Genomic DNA, 27257 nt, shown 5'->3' on the forward strand with positions numbered 1-27257 from the left:
TTTAAAAAAAAATCTATAGCATTATGAGAAATGAAATACCAGGACCACGCCTTAATTTTATCCTTCTTCTCCAACCTCAATAATCTATGCCAATATTTAATCCCCTTTGGTACTAAAATGTTCTTCACAAAGTTAGGCTACCGGTATATTTATATAGGATCTTTAACCTCTCCAGTTATATTTTGAATTATTTTCTGAAAGATAATTTAGCAAAGAGGCTGAAAAAAAATCAGAGATGTGGGCAGGTGCATTTCCATGCCTCAAAAGTATGTTTCAAATCCCTATTTGACATCTATGTAGATGTCTGCCATCACCTTGCTTTTTTGACCTTGAACAAATATAATTACAAGCCTAGATTACCCTACCTGTTAATTAAGAAACTTGGACTATCCTAAGTTTCTATTGCTACGTTAGAAGCATGACTATTAGACATTCTTATAAACATCTTCAATGTAAATGATGTTCACTCACATAAGCCAGGATACAAAAGCATTAGAGAAACTGACCAACTAGACAGAAGAGTATGATTAATAAGAATAACACATTTATAAGAAATAACCATTTCTTTCATACCAACCTTTTAAATTCTTGAACACATTACATCTGTCGTATTTTCTTCTGCAACTAGTTCGTAACAGATAGGACTTCTCGTGCCAGGCCACATGCGCTGCGTCATTTATTTATTCCACAAATATTTGCAGAGAGCTGCCTTGGGTTCTGTAATGGGCACAAACACCTAAAAACGGTCATTTAAAAATATTAATGAAGGCGCTAGGACAGCAACATAGGGAAGAAAGGTGCTAGTCAGTATGCATGATCAGTAGGGTAAGGGACACAGCTAATTGCTGCTCTAAAGGACAAGGGAGTGGGAACTCATTTTCAGATGTGATCAGGAAGACCCCAGATGGCAGGATTTGAGAAAAGTCCTTTGAATCCTAATAAGCACCTGCTCCCAAGAATGATGCTGCCTGTCTGAAGGTTTGATCAACTTGGCAGAAGAGCAGGAACACGATGTGTGCCAGCGTGAGAGCCCATGAACCAAAATGGATCTAATTCTACTTCTGTAAGACTTGCCCGGGCATTTTCTGCACAGGACCCGGGTTGGGCACTGGCACTCACTGCCCAGTATTCTCTTTTCCAGCTGCCAGTGTAGAGCAGAGCCATGTCGTGGATGTATGGGAAGGACACATAGAGATTTAAACTGTTTACTCTGAGTGGGAACAAAACTTAGGATATTTTAGTATGTGATTTTAAATATCACAGTTCCTCTTTCCGAAGCTGGCAGAAGTTATTTGAATGCCTTTAGAGACTAAGACACAGGTTTCTCCTGACTTATTTTTCATCTTAAGAAACAGTGTTTTTGTTTTAAAAAATATAATTTTGGAGGTAAGTGGAGACAATTTATAACCAGCATATGTATGACCTTACATCTATATTCTGGGTATAGTAGAAAGAGGTGGTGTAGGCACAGGTCAGGACTTGAAGTTCATGTCCAGTTGGCTCATTAACTGGTTGTGGGGCCTTAGATGAATCTCTGAATTTGACGAAGCTGGGTTTTGTCAGCCACAAAATCAGGGGATTGAAGTAAATGATCTTTAAATCCCCTTCCAGTTCTAATGATTGTCATCTATATGTGTAATTTATTCTGCATAGAGGCAAATACCCAAGTTTTATTGATTAGTATTTACTCATTAGTGCAAATACAGAGGAAGTCTCCTTAAGTTGAAGCAGGTCCGCCCGGGAGGACTGTCAGTGAACAGATGTGAATCCATGTGTGCGCCTGTGTGGCAGAGCTGAAGAATGAAGTCTGCTGACTCCTGTTTGCTTTGTGTGGGCATCAGTGCTAATCACACGGTGGAAATGGCTCGGACCCTTTGCAAATCAGTGTAACTTATTTGCAAATGGAGAAATTCTAAGGAAGCAATTGCTTGCATTTGCTGAGAACTGTAAATAGACTATGATTTAATTGCTCAATAATAAAAATAATTTATTTCACAGTTATAGAGTGGGAAAATTAGGCACTAAAAAAAAAATAAAGAAGCCCCATAAAACACAAAGTATCTAGTGGGAAACAAAGTACTCTAAGGACATTTTCCTGGGTGTCCTGAAATCATCCCAGAGACAGTTATCTCTTCTGCCTACATTCAGTCTCTTCCTATTTGTGGGTTTCAAAAGAAGCAACGCAAATGTTTCACAATGTGTTTGGCTTGTGCTAGGCCTGTACTCCAGGACTATTTTGCCATGAGTCCTAGTTGCAAGGAATGTGCTCAACCCAGAAGAGGTATTTCTAGGCCACAGTACCTAGGGATAGCAGGCTTTCTTACAGTGACTGCCCCATGGTCTAGGTCCCAGAGCACTGGTTTGCTTTCAGTGATGCCTGGAGCATCTCAAGTTGGGACAATACGTCCAAGGAAATTGCCCTAGTGAATGCCCTGCTCCAACTACCGAGAATGTGCTTGCTGATCTAGATTCTGTTAGGCTTTGGGTTACTCTAGGACAAGAGCCTGTTACCCAGTCTAATAACATGCCATCTTTATTTCTCCAAATCTGTTAACTGACTGATAATTTTGGCTGGGGAGTGGCCAATGGTACCAAAAGGACAAGTCACTCAGTAGAGGGGTTAACAGAGGCAGAACAGTAAAGAGTTTTGGACACAAAGCAGGGATCAGTGATGGGATGTGGTGGACTGCACATGGACTTTGGAGCTAGACAGAGCCAGGTCTTCTTTGCTCAACCCCCTCCAAACTGCCTGACCTTAAGTTTCAGTCTCCTTGTCTGTCAATCAGAAATAGTAACCTCTACTTCGTAAGACTCTGTGATGATGAGATAATGTATGTAAAGTACCTTAAATACAGTGAGCATTAAAACAATGATCTTTCCTGCTTCTAGCACTGCTATTGTGTCCCTCAAAATTCATATGTTGAAGTCCCTCTAGCACCTCAGAATGTGATTATATTTGGAGAGAGGGTCTTTACAGAGGTAACTGAGTTAAAATGATGTCATTAAGGTGGGCCCTGATCCAATATAATTGGTGTCCTAATAAGAACAGGGATTAGGACACAGACACACATGGAGGGAAAACCATGTAGAGATGCAAAAAGAAGATGGTCATCTGCAAGCCAAGGAGAGAGGTCTCAGAAAAAACTAACCCTACTGACACCTTGATCTTGTACTTCAAGCCTCTAGAATTGTGAGTACATATATGTCCGTTGGTTAAGCCACCCAGTTTATGGTATTTTGTTAAAATAGCCCTAGTAAACTAATGCAAGTATTGATCTCAACCCCAGCTCTAGCAGAAGGGCATATGGCAAAATCTGGCTACTGTGGGGAGACAAATCTAAATTCAGGAGCAATTGTGGCTGGTAGGTAAGAGTGTACTAGGATGCTAAACTCATGCTGAACCATCTGGGAGGTACTATGTGAAGGACAAACAAATACTGTGAATGTGAAGTTGGTCAAGCTTCTAGCACAATGTAAATCTCAGATAAAACACAAACTTCTCCTTATGACTAAGAGAAAATAAAAATGTTCATAATGAGCATCTTATACCATATATACATGAAACTAGACGTTATTGAAATTATATGCTAAAAAGACTAAAGTATTTATCGTTGTTATTATTATCAGGATGACTAATAGTGATAACAGAATCTTAACTTAAAAATCCACGTGTTGGTTTAATAAGGTGCTTCACTTTGAACCCTGCATGGACATGAGCAGTCCTCTGAGGGCTTATCTACCAGTCTTGCTGATTGAAGACTCTCATTAACCTTACTTCTTGCAGGGAAGACAGGCTAATGGGATGAACAAGGAATGGTTTGCAGAGCAATGTCTTCCCATCCAGAAGACGCATCAGTGTTAGTTATTGAAATGCCTTAAAATGTGTTTCTCATTTGCCAAAGGACTCGTAATGAGCTTTGGAGGTCTGTGTGCTTTCTCGTTGCCGATTAGACTAGTTTTATAGAAACCGAAGCCCATTTTATTTGAATGACTGCAAAGTGAGGCTGAAATGTAAGTTCAGTTCTCAATGAACTGAATGGTCTCCTCAAGGAATACCACCACTGCTGCCTCTAGCCTGAATACAGATCACTGGCACTGAGCAGGTATTAACATCTTGCTACATTTGCTTCAGAAAGCAAGACAGAGCAGAAAAAGAGGAAGGGAAGGAAGGGAAGGGAGGGAAGGAAGGAAGGAAGGAAGGAAGGAAGGAAGGAAGGAAGGAAGGAAGGAAGGAAGGAAGGAAAAAGAGGAAGAAAGAGACCTCCAGTTTCAATTCCAACATGTAAAGAGCTTAGAAGTCATCACTCTCATTCTCACAACAAGAAAAAAGGTGAAAAAACTGAAAATCAATGACTTTTGTTAGATCCATCAGAGTTGAGGTTATAGGACAAATTGCCTTCTATAGGAGAGACAGGCAAATAAAGAAAATCACAACCAAGATCATGTTGCTGGGAGTAGAAGCTGCTAAAGTCAGTAACCAGTAGGAATACCTAAATGATAATTTTGACGTATTGCTGGAGGCTGAGTGTGGACTAACTTGAGAGTTAACAACTCCTGTGGGGAGGTCAGTTGTAGTGGCAGTGGGGGTACATGCTTGTGGGTTTTGCCTCCAGGAGTCCTACCAGGTTCTCCTGGTAAAGATCAGATGAAAACCCCTTCCTGTTTCAGGAAGGAGGAGAGGAAAAGTAAATCTTTGAATTATGCCCAGAGGAAAAGCAATCATTTTCAATTACACACAGTGTGTTATCCACGACAAAGACCAATCATCCAGGCCAAGCTCCTTTACCAGAAGGAACAATTCGACAACTCTAGGACCCTCCAGCCTTCTTGTGTCACATAAGGAGAGAAAAACAACTGGCCAAGAAACACTTCTGAACATCAAAGCCCGGGACATTGGCCCACTAAAAGATTGAGATTTAATCATGAGACTATAGAACATTTCTCCTCCCCAACATCTTAACATCAGTAGGTATAATCATGGTGGACTACAACTAAGAGCTGTAAGACACAGACTCCATTTAAGGAGCTCATCGGGAAACCCAAAAGCAACAGGCTGGAGATATAAACAAGGGAACTGGAAGAAACTGGAGCCTGACACCAAGAGCTAAAGAAAACATGACACACAGCCCAGCCCCTAGCCGAATCAACATACTCATCCTGGATGCCTAATTGCCTCAGTTCCTGTTACCTAATACATTATGTCTAGCTTTCAACCAAAAATTGCAAAGCATACTCAAAGGCAAGAAAAAACACTCTGAAAAGTGAAAGCAAGCATTAAAACCAGACTCAGATATGGTACAGATGGTCAAGTTATCAGATATCTAATTCAAAATAAATAAACATGAGTAATAATATATTAAGGGCTCTAGTGGATAACGTAGACAACGTGCACGAACTGATGAGTAACGTAAGCAAAGAGATAGAAAGTAATTAAATGAGGCCAGCATTACCTTAATGCCAAAATCAGACAAGATATCACAAGAAAGGAAAACAACCGACCAATATCTCTCATGAATATATATGCAAAAATATTCAACACAATGTTTGCAAATTCAATCCAATATACTGTAAAACGTAAAAACTGTAAAACATCTAGAAGACAACACAGGAGAAAATCTAGATGACCCTGGATTTGGTGATGAGATTTTAGGCACAACACCACAAGAGTTGATGCATGAAAACGATGGATAATATTTTAATATTTTTATTAAAATTAAAACTTGAAAGACACTTGCAGGAGTCACATGATTCAGAGTTCAGGAGACAGCATCTGTTTGGCCAGGCTTGGCCCCTGAAGGAGGGAAAAAATAGACTCTGGCAATAGAGAGGGTTTCATTTCTGAGCAAGGCTGTGCAAATACAGCCTTTGGTGATTACCTCAAAGGGAGGACTTCATACTGCTGGTTGGTGACAAATATGGAGCAGGGTTACAAAAAACTAAAAAGGACAATTTCTCACAATGAGCCCCAGAAATAAGTTTTTATTAACTGCATTCAGGCTTGTTCCTGGATCAATCTCCCTATTTAGCATATTGAAGAGGAAAGTGAGGACATCAAACACAGAGTAAATGGATAATCCACAACTTTTCGGTGTCGGCACCTTCTCATCAGTGCTCACGGAGAGCTTTCTGGAAGGCAATTTGAGAATAAAAGGCCATTTAGTAATATATACTAGATTTGACCTAACTACCTGAAAATGGAGAAAGGTAGCGGAACATTTCTGCATTTTCACAGTTTGCCTTAGGGTTAGCCATTTATTTTTAACTCTTTGAAAATAACAACAAAAAATTTTTTTTTAAGTCAAGGACAGAATTTTTATGCCCCACAATAAGAACATCACCACGAGCTCTCAGCTGTGGTCATAAGCCAATTATGTATTGTGTTAATTCATGATTTTTATTTTTAAACAGGGTATGATTTGTTCTAGGAGGTACTGTTTTATAGCCAATCTGTTCACCACGGGTCACACTACGTGATCAGTAGTATGCTATACTATCCCTCTTGTAAGTGGCATGTTCTGTGGCTCTTTGTCTTGGGCTGATGAGAATGTGGGTGCACTCGGCAGAGCATTTAAGGAGTAACCCCAGAAAAAAAAACCTACTGTCTAGTAATTGGTGACAAACATGATTAGGGTATGGTACATAGTTTTCTCTTTAAATCCACCATTTCTCAGGTCTACTGTGTGTTCTTACTGTATTTGTCCAGGGAAGTTGGAGATACAAATATGAAATAGAAACAGTTTCTATTCTAAGGACTTTGCAATTTAGTGGAGAGGACTTGTTCTTTTAGGGGACCCTGGGCTGTTGTACTGTTCTTCCCTTCCTCTTTCGGCTTTGACCCTAGATGGCACTTCGACAGCCATATTGTGATAATGAGGCAGCTCTCGTGAGGATGACAAGCTAACATACTAAGAACAGCAGGGTGGAAATTTAGAAAGAGTCTGGTTCTCTGGTGACATTATTAAGCTGCTGTACCAACACCAAGACTATTGACCTCTTAAGTAAACAACAAATATCAGGTTACAAACAGGCCTTTAGGTACTTAGAGCTTCACGTGTTCCTGACTTTTACCAATGGAATATCAGGAAGCCAGAATTTTCGAGTCTGAAGCTATCATTTGAAATTTTACATTAGGTATAACTTTCTCCAACAGTAACTTGAAAAGTTGTAAAACATTCCTGCCCAACTCCATTGGTACCACTTTGGCTATAGAAGGTCCCTTCCTCATTTGGGTACATTACTTCCAAAAAGATACTGCACCTGTTCCTTTTCCTATGATGAATGAACTAGACATTGAGGGAAGAGTAAAACAAATCTGACAGAAAGCAAGGCTGATTTTTCCTTCTGCCGTTAGGTACATAGATATATTTTCAGCACCACCCTAAGGATCAATCAATTAAAAGACTATGCTAAATGTTTCCAAGGCTTGTTCTGAAATGACTCCTTTAATTAGAGGCTCTTTACTTTCAGCTTTTTAAAACTTCCTACTCCATTTCTTTACACTTAAATCAAAAAGCTTTTACACTTTTCTGGAGCTTCAGGCTATTTTGCTTCTGTAGCTGCCACTAGAAGGGCAGAAAAGTCGATCAAGACAGAAATTCCTAAGTTCTCTTTTTCATTTCGGTTTTCAAATTTATGACCTGTATACAACTAGGTGGGTGGCAAAGTGGGCACAGGTTAGTGTCTTCCTTCATTGCACAGTATCTCATGCTTGCCCATGTCATCTGGCAGGCTGGTGCCTGCATAATTTTCCATTAATGACCCAATTTGGCCCATGTGAACGGCACCTTCTGTCCACATCCATCACAGCCTCTGCCTGGGAAGACCACATTTTCTTCATGACCGGGGATTGCGTGGACACTATTACTAAGACATCTGTAGAAAAATGAAGTAATGGGCCTGCCAATATTCTTAATGGCTTTAATAGCATTAAAAATTAATGTGCGTAATGCTCATCTCATTCCTAGTTGCCTCTGCATTATGGATGGCAAGACCATGCATTATGCGGAGACAAAAAGGACCCCAAAGTCACTGCAAGTGTGGAGTAGGAGAGTGAGAGAGAAATATCGCAGCGGTTGAAATGATAAAATTTCAGCTCAGATCCATCTTTATAGGAGAGAATTACATGATATGAGGAAAAGGCAGCCAACCGGGAGACTGCTGCTGGTTGAAAGGAATGGAGCTCAGGTGCACAAAGGAAGAAATCCTGAAAGGCTTGGGAGTGAATGATCTGTGAGCACGACCAGTAACACGGAAGGCAGAGATGCTCCTGACGAACGGAACTTCTCACTGGGGAGCTCACCTCTGTTTAGTGGTCACAGGTTTCTCCTCCCATAATGGGCTGTGCTCCTGACCTTTGAAGACCTCCCCTTCTTTGTTCTATACCATATTCCCTAGGGCACTATTCCTCAAAAGTAATTGGATTAATGGATTCAGACCCTGTTCGTGAATTAGCCCTATGTGAGAAGATAGTTCAGATGAGGATCCCTGGAGAAAGTCTCAAGGATCCCAGACAGTTGGGCTACTTGGTGTCACTGCAGGGCCTGGCAGGGTCCTCGATCTCTTAGGCAAGCTTTGCCAGCTCCAGAGAGGCATAGGGGTGTTGCTAGAGAGCCAATGAACAATAATGCGCTAAGCTCTGGAGATTAAGTTCCTAACTGCACTGGGGCCTCTTTTGTGGAATCCGCTACTTCAGCTCTCAAAGAACCCCAAGGGGAGGAGGAGGATAATCTGTCCATCCCCCTCAGGGATCCCAACACTGTCAGACGTCCACACACGGTGTCGAAGAGATGTCTGCACCCCACATTCACTGCGGTGCTCTTCACAACAGCTAAGACATAGGAACAATCTATGTTGATGGATGAATGAAGAAAATGTGATGCACACACACACACACACACACACACACACACACAGAGAATATTATTCAACCATAAAAAAGAAGCAAATTCTGTTATTTGTGACAAGATGGTTGGTCTTGAGAGCATTAGGCCAAGTGAGATAAGTCAGACAAATACTGTATGTTCTCACTTTTATGTGCAGCCCCAAACTCATGGGAACCAAGAGTAGAATGGTGCTTGCCACGAGGTGGGAGGTGGGGAAATGGGGAGATGATGTTGGTCAAAGGGCATAAACTCCCAGCTACAAGATGAATAAGTTCTGGGGATCTAATTTACAGCATGGTGACTATAATTAACAATACTATATTATATACTATATTTGAAAATTATTAAGAATGGAGATCTTAAATGTTATCACCACACAAATAAGTGGTAATTAGATGAGTTGATGGAAGGGTTAATAATTGAGTTTATTGTGATAATCAGCTTGCAGTATACACTTGTATTAAATTCTCACATTGTACACCTTAAACTTACATATGTTATATGTTGACAATTGCTCAATAAAGCTGAAAAAAGTAGTTTGATTTTATATATTATGGTAGAAATAATTTTTAAAAGTGAATACTTTTCATGTGATGTTGGAATATTCTTCTTCATTCTGATATAATTAAAGTATAATTATCAAATTTTTAAAAAAGAAGTCCTCAGAATGATAGAAGCAAACTGTGGGCACCAAGAGACTTTCTACTCACTGATAGCAGGCATCTGTGTGGAAACGTTACTGCCAAAGGCTGGGCCCAGAGGTGCAGGCCGCCTGCCCAGCCCTGGCATCCAAAGTGGCTGGCAACTGCTGCTGCTGACTCAGCTTTGCAGGAGTCCTGCCTCTTTCAGTAACATTGCAGAATAGCCCTTCCCACCAACGCATGCAGGGATCATCATGTTTCCTGGAAAGAAGAACTTAAACATTGTTCTCTTTTCTGAATAAATACTAGCAATGTATGCAACCACTGGGATTTGTGAAATGTTCAGGTTTAAGCCCGGGCATGTATGTTACAGGCCATGATGGTTCACTTCTCTCAAATTTCATCACAATTTGAAGTTGGCCAAAGCATCTCTTACTGCGCTCACTAAGCATCTGTGTTCACTAAAGCTGTTCAATACCAGTTCCTAAGAAAAGCATGCTATGGTGGTTGGTTTTTGAGTACCTCTGGAATGAGTGTTTCCTTTGGAATGAGTTTATAAAATGCATTCTCCCAGATGAAAATAAACTTTCATTTTCTGACTTCGTTTTCTAAATAGTTTATTGACACTCTTTATTCATCATTCAGTTTTGAGGACATATTTAAAAGGGAGAGATAAATATAAGTTAGGGCATAGAGGATACTCTTTTCTATCAGTAACTACTAAGAGGAGCGTCATTTTGTTGACATCAAAGAAAAATCATCTTCAAAAAAGAATTTAGGAATTCTCTTCTTTTTCTTGAAAAAAAAAGGAGCAGCTGAAACTTGACCTAATGGTCTCTAATTTCTGATACCTATAGTCCCTAATTCATTTGCTTGGAGTTGTATTTTCACAGATCTAAAATTTAGAGAGAGTTTTTCCATGACCAAAAACATGCAATTGAGTGCAGGGCAGCTAAGCCATGTTAAGGATAGCAATTCTTTCTCTAGATACCAAATGCAAGTGCATACACTGTTCTAAACTGCTGTGATGAAGCATAATATGTAAAAGTGGAAAGGCAAATGGGGAAATTGTGCAGCGATACTGAATTTTTTTTAGAATCTTTAAAAAGAGTAGGTGGAAGTACTATGTGTCTGGTATTTCAGTGTGCTACATTAGTCTCTCGGTTGCCACATAAAACAGATATTATTAACTAACTCCATCTTACACAGAAGAAAATCAAGGCCAAGGGTGCACATGTAACCGTCTCAAGGTCACAGAGTCACTAAGGGTCAGGCTGGGACTCAGCTCAATCTCACTGTCTTTCCATAACACCAACGTCCCTGTCCATGGGAACAGCCATGGAAAAATCAACCAAGCGATTATCTGTTGGTCACGTATATTATATTAAATTGAAAGCAGAAAACTCATCAGCAGTTCCACCCAGAAGAATATCTGTTTCGCCTGAGCTCTTTCATGTCTGACCTTCTATGCTTCTTCCACTTGGTCCTCACCCCATAAGGCATGGGGCTGCGACCTTGAACTGGTGCAGAAAGGCAATGCCCGTGACTGAAGAAGTTACCCCAAAATATTAACAGTGGTTGTGTTTGGACTAGAGTGAACTTATTCCTTCTCTCTCTATTTCTGTATTTTATTAAAAAAAAACTTTAAAAATAAAATTATGATATATATTTCTAATTTTTTTAATTAAAATGTGCTCATCAAGGAAAAATAAAGGATTATATAAAAATTGAAATGTAAGAATTTTTTGGGTAAGTCCACTGGCTCTGAAAGCCCAACTTGTAAATATCCCCAGATGTCAACAGTCAGAATTAATTTAACTGTCATCACTTACATTTCATTTCTTTCACAGGTTTTGAATGTACTTGCATGTGTCTTGTGAAGACATGTGACCATGCTCAGTCCTCATTTCTGGGTATCGAGGGCTCTTCTTGCTTAATCTTTTGGCATTAACCTTCCTGCCCTTCCCAGTTTCTCATCTGCCTCCAAGGTTTTCCCAGGACAGTGATGGTTTTTTATTTCCTGTTTTTAAGCATTAGCTCAGATTATGTTCAGAAGTTCCAGAGTACACTCTTTCCTTAAACACACATCTTTTTCTTCTCTTATTACAAAAGTAATGTTTGAGAAAACTTAGAAAAAAAATAGATAAAGCAAGGAATGAAAAAAAGACCACACTTAATTTAATCACCCAGAGATGCTTTTGTGTATTTCCATTACTTTACCTATTTGTGTGTGTGTGTGTGTGTGTGGGGGGGGGGGGTGAATGGTACCATGATTGCTTTAAAGACACATCTCTACTGCTTATGCCAACTATTAAGTAGTTCACATAAAATATCAAACATGAAATTTGCCTCATCCTTCAGTGGTCTGTCCTGAAGGGAGCTGCTTTTCTTCCCTTGAACTCCCTTTAATTTATAAGGTCAGAGCTTCCTCTCTCTGCTTTGACATGTTCGCTGCCTCTGGGTCCTCCCGAATGAGGAGGCTGCAGAATTCTTTGCACCCCTTCACCAGCTCCTCAATTTGGAAACAGTGACTTTCTTAACCGGAGAGATGGGAAAGTCAAACAGGCTGTGAGTTGGTCCAAGGCAGAAGCAGAACCAACATCATGAGAAAAAAATGAAATTCTACCATTTGTGACAACATGCATGGATCTTGAGAATATCATGCTAAATGGAGTCAGCCAGTCAGAAAAAACTACGAACTGTGTGATTTCACTCATATGTGGGATGTAAAACTGAAACTCATAGACACAGACAACAATATGTGGTTATCGGAGGGAAGGGGGTGCGGGGAGTAAAAGGTAAAGGGGGCCAAATATATGGTGACGGAAGATGATTTGACTTTGGGGGGTGGGCACACGATGCAATATACAGATCGTGTGTCACAGAAATGTACACTTGAAACCTATATGATCTTATTAGCCAGTGTCACCCCAATAAATATAATTCAAAGAAGAAAGCAGGCCCACATCTCTATCTCTACCCCGTTCTATTTTCCCTTGTGGTGAGCACAACAGGAAGGGCACTCCTTTCTGAGGTTCTCACTTGCTGTGCCTGTGGCTGCTGGGCCGGCCAGATTCTGCTGGGGAGGGGAAGGAAGTCACTCTCCCTCCTCACTCTGCAGCGCTCTGGGTCCGCCCCTCTGCTCCCTCTGGGCCCGCCCCTCTGCGCCCTCTGGGCCCGCCCCTCTGCGCCCTCTGGGCCCGCCCCTCTGCGCCCCGGGCCAGAGCAAAGGGGTTAGAACTCAGAGAGAGAAGGGGTGGGAGCAGCCAGCGTCTCAAATGCAAATATTGGCCCCTATAGAACAACTCTGTATTTTATAATGCACACCTATGTGGTGTGTGTGTGTGTGTCGTAAATATACATTGTTTCTCAGAATTTGAATCCCAGGTAGATTTTTGTAAGTTACAGAGAGGTGCTTCAATTTCCTTTAGGCTCCATCAGTAAGCTTCTTAGAATCGTTCAGACAACAAACGAGCAGTTTAGTCAAAGCGAACCTGTAACTTTAGTATAAAATTTAGCAAAATATAGGTTGGGTCAAGAGCCATTCAGATACACTGACTCCACCACCCCGCGCTCGCTTAGATGAGAGCAACAGAAAACACTGAATTGACTTCGAGTTAGTTGAGTAGTTTTTCAGCCGAGGGGTTGGCTCGGGCTCCTCTGTTCCCTCTGCTTCCTCCTTCCTCAGGGTCTCTGAATGCCACGAGGCGCTCGCTGTCCAGAGCTGTCCAGGAACATACTCTCCCATTCTCCGACGGTAATTCTGGGGGTCGACTTGGCCGGCTCATGGAGTGCCCAGACCTCTGGCTGTGCGTCCTTTCTGGGTGTGTCTGTGAGGGTGTTTCCGGGTGAAGTTAGCACTTGAAACGGTGGGCTCGTAGTAGAGCAACTTGCTTTCTCCAGTGTTGGTGGGCATCACCCAGTCCACTGAGGGCCTGAATAGAACACCAAGTGGAGGAAGGAAGAGTTTAGTCTCTCCTGTCTGATTGCTTGGGCTGGGACACGGTTTTCTCTTGTCCTCTATGCTCCAGGTACTCAGGCCTTTAGCTCCAGACTGGAGTCTACACCATCAGCTCCCTGGTTCTCAGGCCTTCCATTCAGGTTCAGTGATACCCCTGGTCTCCCTAGGTCCCCAGTTTGCAGACTGCAGAGCATGGGACTTCTCGGCCTCCATAACTCCTTATAATAAGTCTCTGTTTTATATACACCTAAGTCCCAAATAAAGTCTGTTCTTTTCAAAGAAAGAGGGATTTCACCTGATGTCCAGACAGAGTAGAGAGAGGAGCAAAACAGGAAATACTCAGAATTAAAGAAATAAAATAGGGGTGATGTTAGACCTCTTGGCTGCCCCAGACCTCAGTGTGGATAGATGGGAGCTAATCCGCAAGCTGAGCGAACAGGACTGTAGGCACATGTGGCACTCGTGTGGGGGGTCTGCACAGTGAGGATTTGTGGGGGCTGGGTACCCACATTAGCAGGTAGACACTTGTTTTACTAAAACGAGAATTACAGCAGAAGCTATACGACCTGAAGACAGGAACATCCGCATGACCTAGATAAAGTGGACATGAGAGAGAGCGAGCGAGAGCAGTTGTCAAGGATCAATTTACGTTTGCAAGCTCAAAACACTTTCTATTTCAGAGCCTGCCAGGATAGATTTGCCCATTTATGTAATTTAGAGTGCTTTGTTCAACCACGATTTTGCAGGCTGGGCAGAGGTAGGGTAGGGGATGGAAAGAGATTGCGATTCATTGTTGCAGCCCCTCTGAAAGATATTCTATTTTTCCGGGACACCTTGAATTCATCCCAGTGGTGCATCATGGGTGGGACTGAGAAATCTGTGTTTGGAATAGACTGAGTACGGTATTAAAAGGAGTTGTTCATTGCTCTGGTTCTGTTTTCCTTCCAGAAATAAAAATAATATATAAACACTCCAGCTGTCCCTTAGCGCTAATTGCATCAAGCCTAAATATTATATAGATAAAGTCACATTACTATTACAGAAAGTGATTTAAGCCCCTGTAAACTTAGTCATCTTTATCTCTGATTCTTGCCACAGTGAAGACCTCCCTCCTTAAGCTCTTGTGCTACAGAAGAACCTGGAGATCTTTGTGAATGAAAGGGGTCCGTTTATTGTCCTAACAAATTCTATAACTGGCATATGCTATGAAAAAATAAATCTTCCTAATAAAAGTTTTTCCTGAAATTTTACTTAGAGCTGGGGGTTATAGAATTTAATTTAATGTTATCAAGCTAATATTTTAATCTTGGGGATACTTTGAGTGAATACTTTTCCTTCTTAATGATTAGAGAGACAGTGGCCATTCCTAGGTAGACACTGTGGAATCCAGTTGTGATACCTCTGACTCTGAGTCATTCCTGGGGGCTGAGGGACACCAAGGGCAGTAGAGTCAAACTCCTCCTTAAGCACCAGACTCCACACCAGGGGCCAGTATCCTCATCATAGTTACACACTACTTACAACACTAGGATGATTTCTCATTTTTTTTCTTTTTTATATTGATTTTTAGACACAAAGGAAGGGAGAGAGAGAGAGAGAAACATGGATAAGAGAGAACATCGACTGGCTGCCTCCCTTATGCCCCCCACTGGGGATTTGGCCCACAACCTGGGCCTGTGCCCTGACTGGGAATCGAACCGGCAATCTCTTGGTGCATGGGTTGATGCTCAGCCACCGAGCCACACTGGCCAGGTGGATGATTTCTCATTTTTATTTGTATTTTCTCTTTTTTTAAACTTTTCTCTTCTTCTATCCTCCCTTCCCTTTCAACACTGGCTCTTCTCTCTTTTTTATTTCTTGTTCACTCCTGTTTTAGCTGCTCTAAATAGGCCACTTTAAGATGTGATGAAATCACAGGCTTTAAAAATCTTATGACCCAACTTTCAGGAAAGTTGTTTCATGATACCATCAAAAGCTCATGATTACTTAGCCTTTGAACTGGCAATTCTGCCTCTAGAACTTTCTTTAAGGAAATAATCAGAGATAATTTTTTTTAAAAAGTGTTTATTGAGTTCATGTCATGGGCCAGGCAGTGGCTTTACCCAGACGAATTCACTTAATCTTTGAAACAACCTCTGCTATATCATCGCTGTTTTGCACACGAGGAAACGAAAGAACAGAGACATTAAGTAACTTGCTCAGGAGCACACAGGTTATGAGAGGGGGAGCTGGGATCTGAACAACAGGAGTCTAACTCCGACGCCAGCACTCTCAACCAGCGCGGTCCGCAAGCTGTTCAAGTGCTGGGCAAATGTTTTGATGGGGCTTCTGCTTATGTAAACAATTTTATCAAAAATGTGTTTCACAACATATGGGTCCAGGTAAGGTAGAGCCAACAAAGATGATCAATGAAGGTTCAGAATAAGGGTAGAGAGGAAGTACTTACCTATGGGTTTATGGTCCAATCCAACCAAGCAGAAGATTCTTTGTAGTGTCCAAACACCATCTCTTCCTGTGCTGACCCAGGAACAATCTTTCCATTTCTTCTTGTCAAATTTTCCATCCAGGCCAGTTGCCTGTCTTGAACCATGAGAAGAAAGGAGCAAGGCTGTTATTACTCACGATGCTATGGCATTTCTGATGGAAACAGCACAGATCTCGAGTTCTTTACAGGCCTCTAATATCACTTACTTAATGCTGTTTACATCATTACTCACGACGATGAATCATTCTCTGTTCACTGCCTGTGAAAATTAGCTCCCAATGTTCTCTGAATGGTTGTTACTGAACCTTGTGCGGTCATCGAGTTGGGTGCAGCTGCTGGGGATGCACAGGGCTAGAGAGTCTTGCCACCACCCACTGGCCCCGGGGTGCTGAAAACTAGAGGTGGCCCTGTGACCAAAACATACGTGGGAAGAACAGGTGCAGCCCCCAAAGACAGGCCACCTCAAAATAGATTATAAAGCAGCATATTTATTTCACTAAACAAACAAACAAACATACAATGCTCATAAATTTTTAAAGGGAAATTTGAATATTTCTTGTTTAATTTGGGGAAATTGCCAGGAACTTCGTGTGGGTTAGTATGAAGCTGCCAGAAGTCCTTCTGAGAATCCCTTCCGTCGTCTGGTCCTTGAGGCTGCAGTTTCTTTTACAGTGACTGGACTGTGTTCTATGTGCATTTGTGGGTTTATTTAAAAAATTATTATCTGTGTACTTACTACATGGCATTATTTTAGTTGCTTTACAAATATTAATTCATTTTATCTTTGTAACAACTCTAATTAATAGTGACTATTACTACCTGTTTGTAGAGGAAAAAGTGAGGTGCAATTTTTGATAACATGGGTGGAACTTGAGGGCATTATGCTAAGTGAAGTAAGTCTGATAGAGAAGGTAAACACTGTATGCAGAACCTAAGAAGGCCAAACTCAGACAAAAGGGAGTAGAATGTTGGTTGTCTGGGATTGGTGGGGGGTGGGGGAGGGAGAGATGGGGAGAAGTTAGTCAAACTTCCAGGTGCAAGATGAATAAGTTCTGGGGACCTAATATACAGCATAATCACTATAGTTAACGATACCATATTATATCGATTTTCATCCAGTTTCATCTCATGGAACACATAAACTAATTAGTAAAATTTTGGGATACACCAAAAAAAATATATCTGACAAAACCATAGGTATAATTTTTTAAAAGATTTTTTAAATTGATTTTTAGAGATAGAGGAAGCAAGAGGAGAGAAGAACATGTATCAGCTGCCTCCTGCATGCCCCCTAATGGGGATCGAGCCTGCAACCCAGGCATGTGCCCTGACTGGGAATCAAACTGGCAAACTTTCAGTGCATGAGATGACACCCAACCAACTGAGCCACACTAGCCAGGGCAAAAACAGGCATAAGTTTGATTCATTCACATCGGATGGCTATTGTTGTATTGGCTGTAGTTTTTTTTTTTTTTTTTTTGACAATCTAAGTGAAAAGAAGTCAGTGCCCCCGACTAGATAGTCAGGTATTACACGTTTTAAAAATTCACATGGTGCACCGGTTGAAATGGCTGCTGTGTTATATACTTGAAAGTTGCTAAGAGAGTGGATCTCACCATACACACAAGGTAATATGTATGGTGATGGGTGTGTTAAGTAACTTTATTGTGGTAATCATTTCACAATATACATTTGTATCAAATCTTCATATTGTATACCTTAAACTACACAACATTGTATGTAAGTTGCATCTCAATCAAATTAGAAAAAGAATAGTTTTGAGTAGAAAATGCCCATCAAGGGCCTAGCAAAACAGTTGAAAATAGATTTAAATCATTGTGAAATTTCAAATCACTGGGGACAAAGAGGAAATCTTAAAGCTTCCAGAAAGATCATGTCATAAGTTATCAAAATCAGAATGACTTGGAACCTTTAAAATAGCAACATTGGAAACTAGAAGGTAGTGGATCAGTGTGCAAACATTCTGAAGGATTTCAAAACTATCCTTCTCTACCCAGTTGTCGAACAGTGCCCCTCAAAATTCAGATGCTAAAACCTTAGCCTCTGTATCTCAGAATGTATTTGGAGATAAGGTCTTTGCAGAGGTAATGAAGTTAAAATGAGGTCATTAGGGTGGACCCTAATCTAACCTGACTTGTGTCCTTGTAAGGAGATGAGGACAAACACTCACAGAGGGAGGACCATGTGGAGATGGGGGAGAAGATGGTCGTCCACAAGAGAAGAGGAATCTCAGAAGAAACCAACCCTCATGACACCTTGATCTTTGGCTTCCAGACTCCAGGACTATGAGAAAATATATTTCTGTTTTTTAAATTACAAAGAAAAAAAAAAGTGGGGTACAATGAAGTTAAGTAGTTTGCTCAAGATCACACAGCAAATATCTGGGCCCCAGACCCAGACAGTGGCTGTAGCACCCATGGACTTAACCACGACACTAGGCTGTGTCTACAGGGTATAAACAGTGTGTCCTCCCAAAGTCATTGCCAAGCCGGAAGTGATCATTTCTCTCTATAGAGACACGTCGAAGAGAAATGTTGGCATCCAGCCATCTTTAAACAATTTCACATCCTTCCATTTCATTAGGGGCTATTTCTTTCAGTACTCTTAAATTTATGGGGTAATGTTACTTCGACAAAAATAGCCGCACTGGGAATGTCAGTAGAGTATGCTAAAGCAAAACAAAACTGGCAATGTCTGTCAAAGAACATGCAAATGTGGTTTGTCATTTCACAGACGACCTTTCTCTATGGCAATAGAGAAAAGAGTTTCCTTTCCTTCATATTGACTAATTTCTTTGCTAAAATGCAAATACTAGAAAAGATCAAGGTTTTCCCATTACTTTTTAATAGAGGGGCAGAGTTGTTTTGTTTTTTGAAACTGTTAGCAATGGCTCTGGTCCTTTCCCATCTACCCACACGTCTCTCAGTGTCTACATTGCACAGAGCTATGTTCATTATCTAAACTTTTGCTATGGAATTCCTAATGTCACGAGATTGCAAAAAATGTCACAACCTGAAATTTTTTAACAATAAACTGACCACATTCACAAAAGAATTTTTACTCAGGTTTAAACATGTGTCAAAACCTTTGGTTATTTCCATATTGATGAAGGTTTCACTTTATTAATATTCTACAATACAAAGCAAATGAACTCAAAAGAAAAATGGTTAATCTTGCTAAATATGTAGAAGCTGATAAGGTCATTGAAAAGAATGCTCAGGGAGGTAGGAGAGGGGAAAGGGAGGATAATGGTGATGGAAGGAAACTTGACTTGAGGTGGTGAACACGCAATACAATCTACAGATGATCTATTATGAAATTGTGCACCTGAAACCTGTATAATTTTATTAACCGATGTCACGCCAATAAATTCAATAAAAAAGAAGAAAAGAATGCCGATGAACCACTCCACTCACCCACAGAGTCACAGCAGTGAGGAGACTTGACAACTGAAGAAGAGGAATTTGACAAGGATGATGCTCCTCTGAAAAAGACCAACTTGAATAGGAAAGGATTAGGAACAGGTCTTGTAAAGTATGAGCGAATGCTTGAACATATTGGCAGAGAATAGCAACCCTTCTCTAGCTTGCAGTTAAAGTCAAGGTGAAGCATGTCGCTTTGTGCTATCAGATAACCTTGTCGGAAAAAATTACAACCACCCCCCCACGCACACACCCGGAGCAAGCAATACTTAATTCCTCCTTTATTCTAAGAGTGATCACATAGATATCCTTATAGCCTAAAATTTTTTAATGTACTATAAAACAAATTTTCATAATTTTAGTTTTATTTTTCAAGATAAGATCCTAATCAAACTTTAAAATGTCCTGTTTACTATTAAATGTTGGTTCACATTTTGTGCAGATTCACTTTGAAGCGGCTCTTCTCTGGTACCAATTATTCTTGGATGATGAGGACTTTCTGTACTTTGTGCTGACAGGGCAGAAGCTAAATGGGGTGAGCAAAGCTAGATTGCTTACTCATCTTCAACTTCAATAACAACAACAAAAACAACTCCTCGGAGGACCCACAGAGCCTGGAATGCAGCAGGTTGAACCACTTGTCACCTTCTTCACATCGCAGGTTTATCTCCTCATGACCAGCGTTGAAGAAAGCCCTGCAGCCCTGCAAAACCAGACCTAGATTTAGAGGAGACTCAGTAAAGACCCAGGTCCCAAGAGCAGCCCTGGCCAAAGTCAGGAGTCCTCAGTTAGAAAGTCCCTTTCCTCAGAAAATTCTTCCAACTAAATAGTTCCCATGGCCACACACGGAGAAGTATTCATTCAGCTAACGCTTGGAAAAGGTTCTTTTCCTTAGCCCCAGCAAGACTCTTATTACTTCCTTGCACACTCTAGACATTCCTGAAAATGTGCATGAACTGGTCCTCCGCATCAGTCAGGCGTATTAATTATTTATGGCTGCATTATGGTGTTATCTTCTTGCAAACAGCTTAATAACAAGCAATTATTGTTTGAAAATACCTCTCAAAAATGTTTTATTATAAACACATCCAGCTACCAAGAACTCTATGTCTCAAGAACTAAACCTTCCACTAAATTTTATAATAATTATTTTCTGCACCATAATCTCAATTGATGAGTAAGCAGCAAAAGTGCCCAATGTGAAGAATTACTACTCAATTTGGATAATTTCTTACTTTGGGAAATCCTATTGAAACTGAGTAAATATCTCTTTTTAAAAGGGAAATAATTATATTTCGGTATCTAACACACTAAAGGAAAGTGGAAGTCTTTCATATGGGCATGGATGGGCAGCCTGTTTTTCAATCCACTTGTTTTTTCCTCCTTGACTGCTAAAGTGACATGTGACTAATATGTCCATAGCTTCTTTCCTAAAAGGTTATTACAAAAAATATATATAATCTTTGTCTCTGTTGAACATGAATGGTTTGTTTCTTTAAAAAATTTTTTTTTCTTTATTGACTTTTAGAGAGGGAGAGAGAGAGAGAAACATTGATGAGAGATAACATCGATTGGCCACCTCCTGCATGCCCCCCCCCCCCCCGGGGCATGTGCCCTCACCAGGAATCGAACTGGCAACCTCTTGGTGCATGGGTCGACACTCAACCACTGAGCCACACTGGCCGGCCTGGTTTGAGTTTCTTGATGACAAGCCATCTTACCTTCACATCTAGTTAGAAACTGTATTCCAAGGTAAAGAAAAATTATATTATAAAAGAACTTGCATCAGTAGTACTTAAAATAACATCAATTAAAAAGGATTCTTCATTTAGAAAAGAAAGATTTTTAAAAAGTCCCCTCAGAGGTAGAGCTATGGCTAGACCGCCACTAGTCCCTATTGGAATACAAGTAGTGCTGGCGTTAAAACATCTCAGTATTAGGCCCTGGCCAGTTTGGCTCAGCGGTTAGAGCATCGGCCTGCGGTCCAGAGAGACCTGGGTTCGGTTCCCGCCAAGGGCACGTATCTCGGTTGCAGTTTGTCCCTGGCCCTGGTTGCAGTTTGTCCCTGGCCCTGGTTGGGTCGTGCAAGTGGTAGCCACTCGATGTGTCCCTTTCACATCGATGTTTCTCTCTCTCTCTCTTCCTCCTCTCTCTCCCTCCCACTCTATCTGAATAACAACAACAACAAAAATCTCCGTATTAGCCTCCTCTCAGTACCAGATGTTGGCTTGCCAATGGGCCAGTTGTCTTGTCTTGTTGCTTGTAGGCTTCGCCATTGGTTGTCTTTCTTCCTAAACACAGGGCTCATTAGAACATCCATTAGGAGGAGGATAGAATAAATAAGAACTAGAATTTGAATTCATCATTTCAATTCTTGTTTTCAATTCTAATTCAAAGAGCTGAATTGAAAATGTTAATAGATTTGGGACTGTTTTTATGCACTTCAGTTATTTTGTACCATTCCTGATGAATTTTCTCTGTGTGTGATCAAGCTCTACCCTCCCGTACCAAGTATTATGAAATAAAATATATCATTAACTTTATTTTTCCAAAAATCAAATTCAATCTAACTCTGAAAGGAAAGTTAATAGCAGTCATTACTGTGACTCAATTCTCTGTACCCACTCTCTTCCCACATTTACAGCTAGGATCTTCTGAGGTCTTACAACAAAGAACATTTGGGAAACTCTACGGCTCTGTGGCCCACGCTGTCCACTGTTGATGTAACAGTTGTCTATGACTTTATAGGTCTTGAAAATTGCTCCAGAGTTTTCATGCCACCCTAGGGAAAGGGACTCAATGCTCAGGAGTCAAATGCCAGAGATGGTTCCTCACTCATGCTCATCTGAGGTTCTGTACCTTCCCTTAGTCACTAAAAGTTAAAATCTAACTACTATTCCCTTCTTGAATTAATTATTTTCTCTTGTCCCTTATTGCTCTTTCTCCCAAACTGGATAGCTGTCTTTCTTTCCACTGTCAAAATCTCTTATTATTATTATTATTTTAAAAAACGAGAACCAGAAAGAGGTTGTCTTGAGGCAGCTTCCACTTGACTTTGAAACATGAACTTCCCTGAGAAGAAAAAAATTCCAAAGTCCATCTCTCCTGTTGGAAAAAGATAAAAAAATAAACAGGAAGAGCCAACTATAATACATCTTAATAATGATCATTTATGATGTGTTTGTAATTAGATAAAAAATAAGAAATACAAAAATGCAAAATAAATGCAGTGAGTAAGATGATGAATGAAGGATATAACATTCAGATGGAAAAAAGTTGTTGACAATGATTAAAAACTAAGTTGTTTTGATTTAACCTGAGCTCAGATTGCCGGCAAAGACTACCTGTGTTAACGACGATTATTGGGTCCCCACCCCCTCTCCCCATTCAAAAGAGACTCTTTAGCATTGGTATTTAATTTTTGGCCCCCAAACTCAATTCCAACAACACTGATTATTCCTCTGTGGGTGGCCATGGAGCCCAAATGTCCTGTCAGAATTACCAAGTGCAGGTCCATGGGCCTTCTACAAGACTATTGCTTCTTGCAATATGACGACTTTTAAAAAATTGAATGTATTGGGGTGACATTGGTTAATACAATTTTATAATATATCATCTGTTTATTGTATTGTGTGTTTACCACTCGTTTATCCTCTTCTTACCTCCTCCCATCCCTCTTTCCTTCTGGTAATCACCACACTATTGTCTGGTCTATAAAGTTTTTTTTAAGTCCTCACCCAAGGAAATTTTTTCATTTATTATCAGGCAGAGTGGGAGGGATGGAGGGAGAGAGAGAGAAACATTGATGTGAGAGAGACACACTGATTGGCTGCCTCCTGCATGACCCTGACCAGAGCTGAGGATTGAACCAAAACCGAGGCATGTGCCCTTGACCGGAATCGAACTTGTGACTCTTTGATCCATGGGCGGATGCTCCAACCACTGAGCCAAACTGGCCAAGGCTATGAGGTTTTTGTTTTTTTTCTTAATACCTTCACCCTTTTCACCCAGCCCCCAAAACTTCTCCCCTCCGACAGCTGTCAGTCAGGTCAGTCCCCACAGTCTGGAGCAACCTATGACGTAGTCAAAGACAAATATTTTCAGTTAAAAATTTCCACCTCAGGATGTCCGTCCTCCTCCCAAGCCTGTCACACCCCCCCTCTCTGGTTCTCCCAATTTTGTGAGCTGTCTTCTCGCCTGTGTCTGTCCCTGGGCAGAGCTGGGAGGGCCAGGTGAGTGGCTTACCTCACTGGCCCACGGCTGAAATAGGTTGTCTTTCCACAGCTCTGGTCATTGCCACAAGCATCATTCTGTCATACTCATCTCATGGGTAAGCCTTTGCATCCTGGGAGAAAAGCAAAATAAATTACTCATAGAACTGTTAACTTAATTTTTTTTTTCTTTATTGATTTTAGAGGGAGGGAGGGAGAAGGAGAGAGAGAGAGAGAGAGAAAGAGAGAGAGAGAAGCATCATTGAGAGGACATCGATTGACCGCCTCCTGCATGCCCCCACTAGAGATGACCTTCAACCCGGTGACTGGGAATTGTACCAGTGACCTCTTGGGGAATGGGTCGATGCTTAACCACTGAGCCACACCAGCTGGGCTGAACTGTTAACTTTAAATGTTTATCACAGTCTGTGGAAAGGGTAGTAGAGGGAAAGTTGCATCTTAAGTTGCTAAATCCGTGATAAACAACTCATCAGTTAGCTGCTTCGCTGTTTCAAGGGAGTTTCCTAGTTTATCTTAACAACCTTCTAGTGTAGATATTGTTAATACCTTCAGGTTATGGATGAAGAAACAGGACAGTGAATAAATAATTTGCCTGAGGTCACCCAGCAAATAAGGGTCAGAGCTGGGATTTGAGTCTTGGCAGCCTGATATCAAGGTCTGTACCCTGAACCACTATGCAGGGAGAAGTTTGGGGATTAGGCTGTAAAATGGGACTATTAAACAAGAAGTTTCTCTTCTGCATAAATTATTTTGATGTTAAAAATTCTTCTGATATCAACAGATACTGACACTCAATCTTTTGGAGAATCTAGGTCAGCCCTTTTACTCGGTTAACCTAACTCTTCATTATAAAGCAGCATCTACTCTCATTATTACTGATAATTAAAAAAATAACTTTATTGGCTTTCTGATTATAAATCCCAGTGATATAATAGTTAAATAAATAAATGTGATTTCTTCAGAATTAGATATGCCAATCTCTGGTGTCTTCTCCTGTTATGATTTTAATGACTGGGATGCCAGCAATATTAAAATAGCTTTTAGTACTTCAGTTTATTTTAAGTAAATGAAAATTCTTCTGGAATACTTGTGGTTTTTTCTTTTCTTTTCTTAGCGAAGCAAGTGTGTATTTTAAATACAGAGAAAGTTGTCACTCTGCCCTAGATATCTCCTTCTCTACATCTCTAACTTAATCTTGTACTGATTCCAAAGAACAACTGTGCAATTTCTGGATCCTCTGAAACATGTCCCATTCATTTCCCGAAGACTTGGAAACTTCAGTTCTGCACAATGCTCTCCTCCACAAGCTTTTTTCATTTTTAAATTCTCTTTCTGTTTTTGACTAAAAGTGCCCTCTCCCAAACCTCTGTATTTGTCCAATCTTTCTGTTATTAGAGTTTTATTTCTGCCATTGTTCCCTGGGTATTCTTCCCCCTGGATTGTTTTGTTGATTCAATTTCTGGGTTTCAAACATATGATTGCCAAGCTTTTACTGCTATTGACCATAAAATTCTGTCCAGTCACTGGGCTATGAAAAAGCAGATACGAAATGGCTCCTACTGCCAGCCACCCCGATGAACAGCGCCAGGGCCTGCGTCTGAGAAAGCTTTCTCCCTACGCTCCTTACGCTCGGGAGCCTGTCCAATAGGCGCTATCTATGGGGCCACCCCAAAATTGTCTATCCATACCACCCAGAGCCTTGATAACCGCCTTGACTCATTTTGATTCTACCTGATCATTGTTACTGCATAGAGAATATTGATCTTTTTCCATTAAGTTTGAAATAGTTGTTATCTTAACCCTGCTATATAGATTGGTGCATAGGAACTTTCACAATAAGCAACATTAGGTTGCTGAGACTGGCTGGGATTTGGAGACCCACATCTTCAGCAGGGGACAGAAGGAGCACCCTGTGGAAGACTTCCGGTTCACAGCCTCTGGATAGAGAGGTCATTAGCTGCCCACAGCACCCTTAATACTCCCGGATCTAGGTTTCAGCTTCTCTGATCGGCTCTAGAGCCTTCTACATCAGTATTCTACTGAGATTGGAATGGAGCCACTTTTTTTAAAGAATTTTTGCACCTGTGTTCATGAGAAATACTGGTCTATTGTTTTTTGTTTTTTGTTTTTCTTCCAATGTGATTGTCTGGTTTTGGTAGTAGGATTATGCTGGCTCCGCAGGAATAGGAGGTGTTCCCTTGTTTCTATCTTCTCCTTACATCTGTTTACTTCTAGTGTTTTTCATATGCCAATAAAAGGTCAATAACCCTAAACTCATGTATGTTAACCATAGGCCTGCCTCATCCCTTCTGTGAAAGAATGGAGACAACTATTCACTTACAATCCTTTTCTAGCTTTAGGTTTCAATACTGCGACTTCTTTGGGTAAGACTTCTCTTCAGGACAGCAATATCTTATCATCAGCAAAAGCAAAAATAAAAATTTCTTGAAAGTCTTCCTTGCCTTGGCAATGGTCCTGAGATTGTCAATACATGTCTGTCTATTTGTTTGGCATCATTGAAAATCAAGCAAAGTAGCTTTTAGAGAATTCCCCTCATAAGGATAATGCTAGACTGAAGAGATGTATGCTCAGAAAATAAGTAGTCTTTTGTAAGGAAAAATTCCTCTGAATAAAACTGCCTTCTAAATACTTTGCAACAACAAGAAAGAGCTTCTGCAGGGAAAAAAACAAAAAACAAAACTCTGACTCTAATTCCAAGGCCAATGACACCACGCTGCATATAATCCAGTTCCTTTGTGCAGAAGCGAGAGCATGAGCACAAAGGAACGTTTATGAGAGTCAACATGATCAATCTGAAGAAAACAGCAGCTCAAAGCTGCAATCCAATTTTTCTTCTCTGTGTAGAAAATAAATGAACCACAGGCATCTAATAAATTGGTCAATTATACACAGATGCTAGGCTCTACAAAAGATGTAATATTAGGTTTTGCAAATCATTACTGTCTCACAGAAGTTTTATGACAGTAAGTTTTGCTGATTAAAATGTCAATATAAAACATTTCTTTCATTCAAACAGCCAGTAAGACTCACTCTCTGTAATGACGGGATGTAATAATTAGATAGTGGGCAAAGCCCACATATTAGTACATAACAACAACACGTCAGACTGCCCAGAGAAAATTAAAGAGCTGGTGAAGCACAGATGAGGTGTTTTCAGTCTTTACCCCCCAATAGAATCGCGAAGAGCAACACCCAGATAACTCAGATGGCAGTCACTGGGTGTGTTTCCATAGCAACTCCAAGCCTTGGCTAAGGATGTATCTATCATTGGGGTTGCAGAATTAGGATTTTTCTAAAAGGGAAATTAAAATTCATTTCAATTAAGCAATTAAAAATTATTCCTAAATTAAAAAATTGTAAAGACTTTGTCTCTTCCCCAGCCTCACTGCCTGGGGTACCGCTGCATTGCATGGAGAGTTCCTTTGTATTTTGTAGTCAGAGCTCTTAGAACCCTAGAAGAGGCTTCCTGACTTTACCCAGGGCTGGCTTAGTTTTCACTCACCAGCTCCAGGGCCCTAGGAGGGACTCTAGGCTCCAGCGGAAAGTCCTTTGTGGGGGAGGGGGTGGCAACGCTCCGACAAGATGGAGCAAA

The sequence above is a fragment of the Molossus molossus genome, unplaced genomic scaffold (assembly GCF_014108415.1).
Source record: "Molossus molossus isolate mMolMol1 unplaced genomic scaffold, mMolMol1.p scaffold_m16_p_8, whole genome shotgun sequence".
NCBI lineage: Eukaryota > Metazoa > Chordata > Mammalia > Chiroptera > Molossidae > Molossus > Molossus molossus.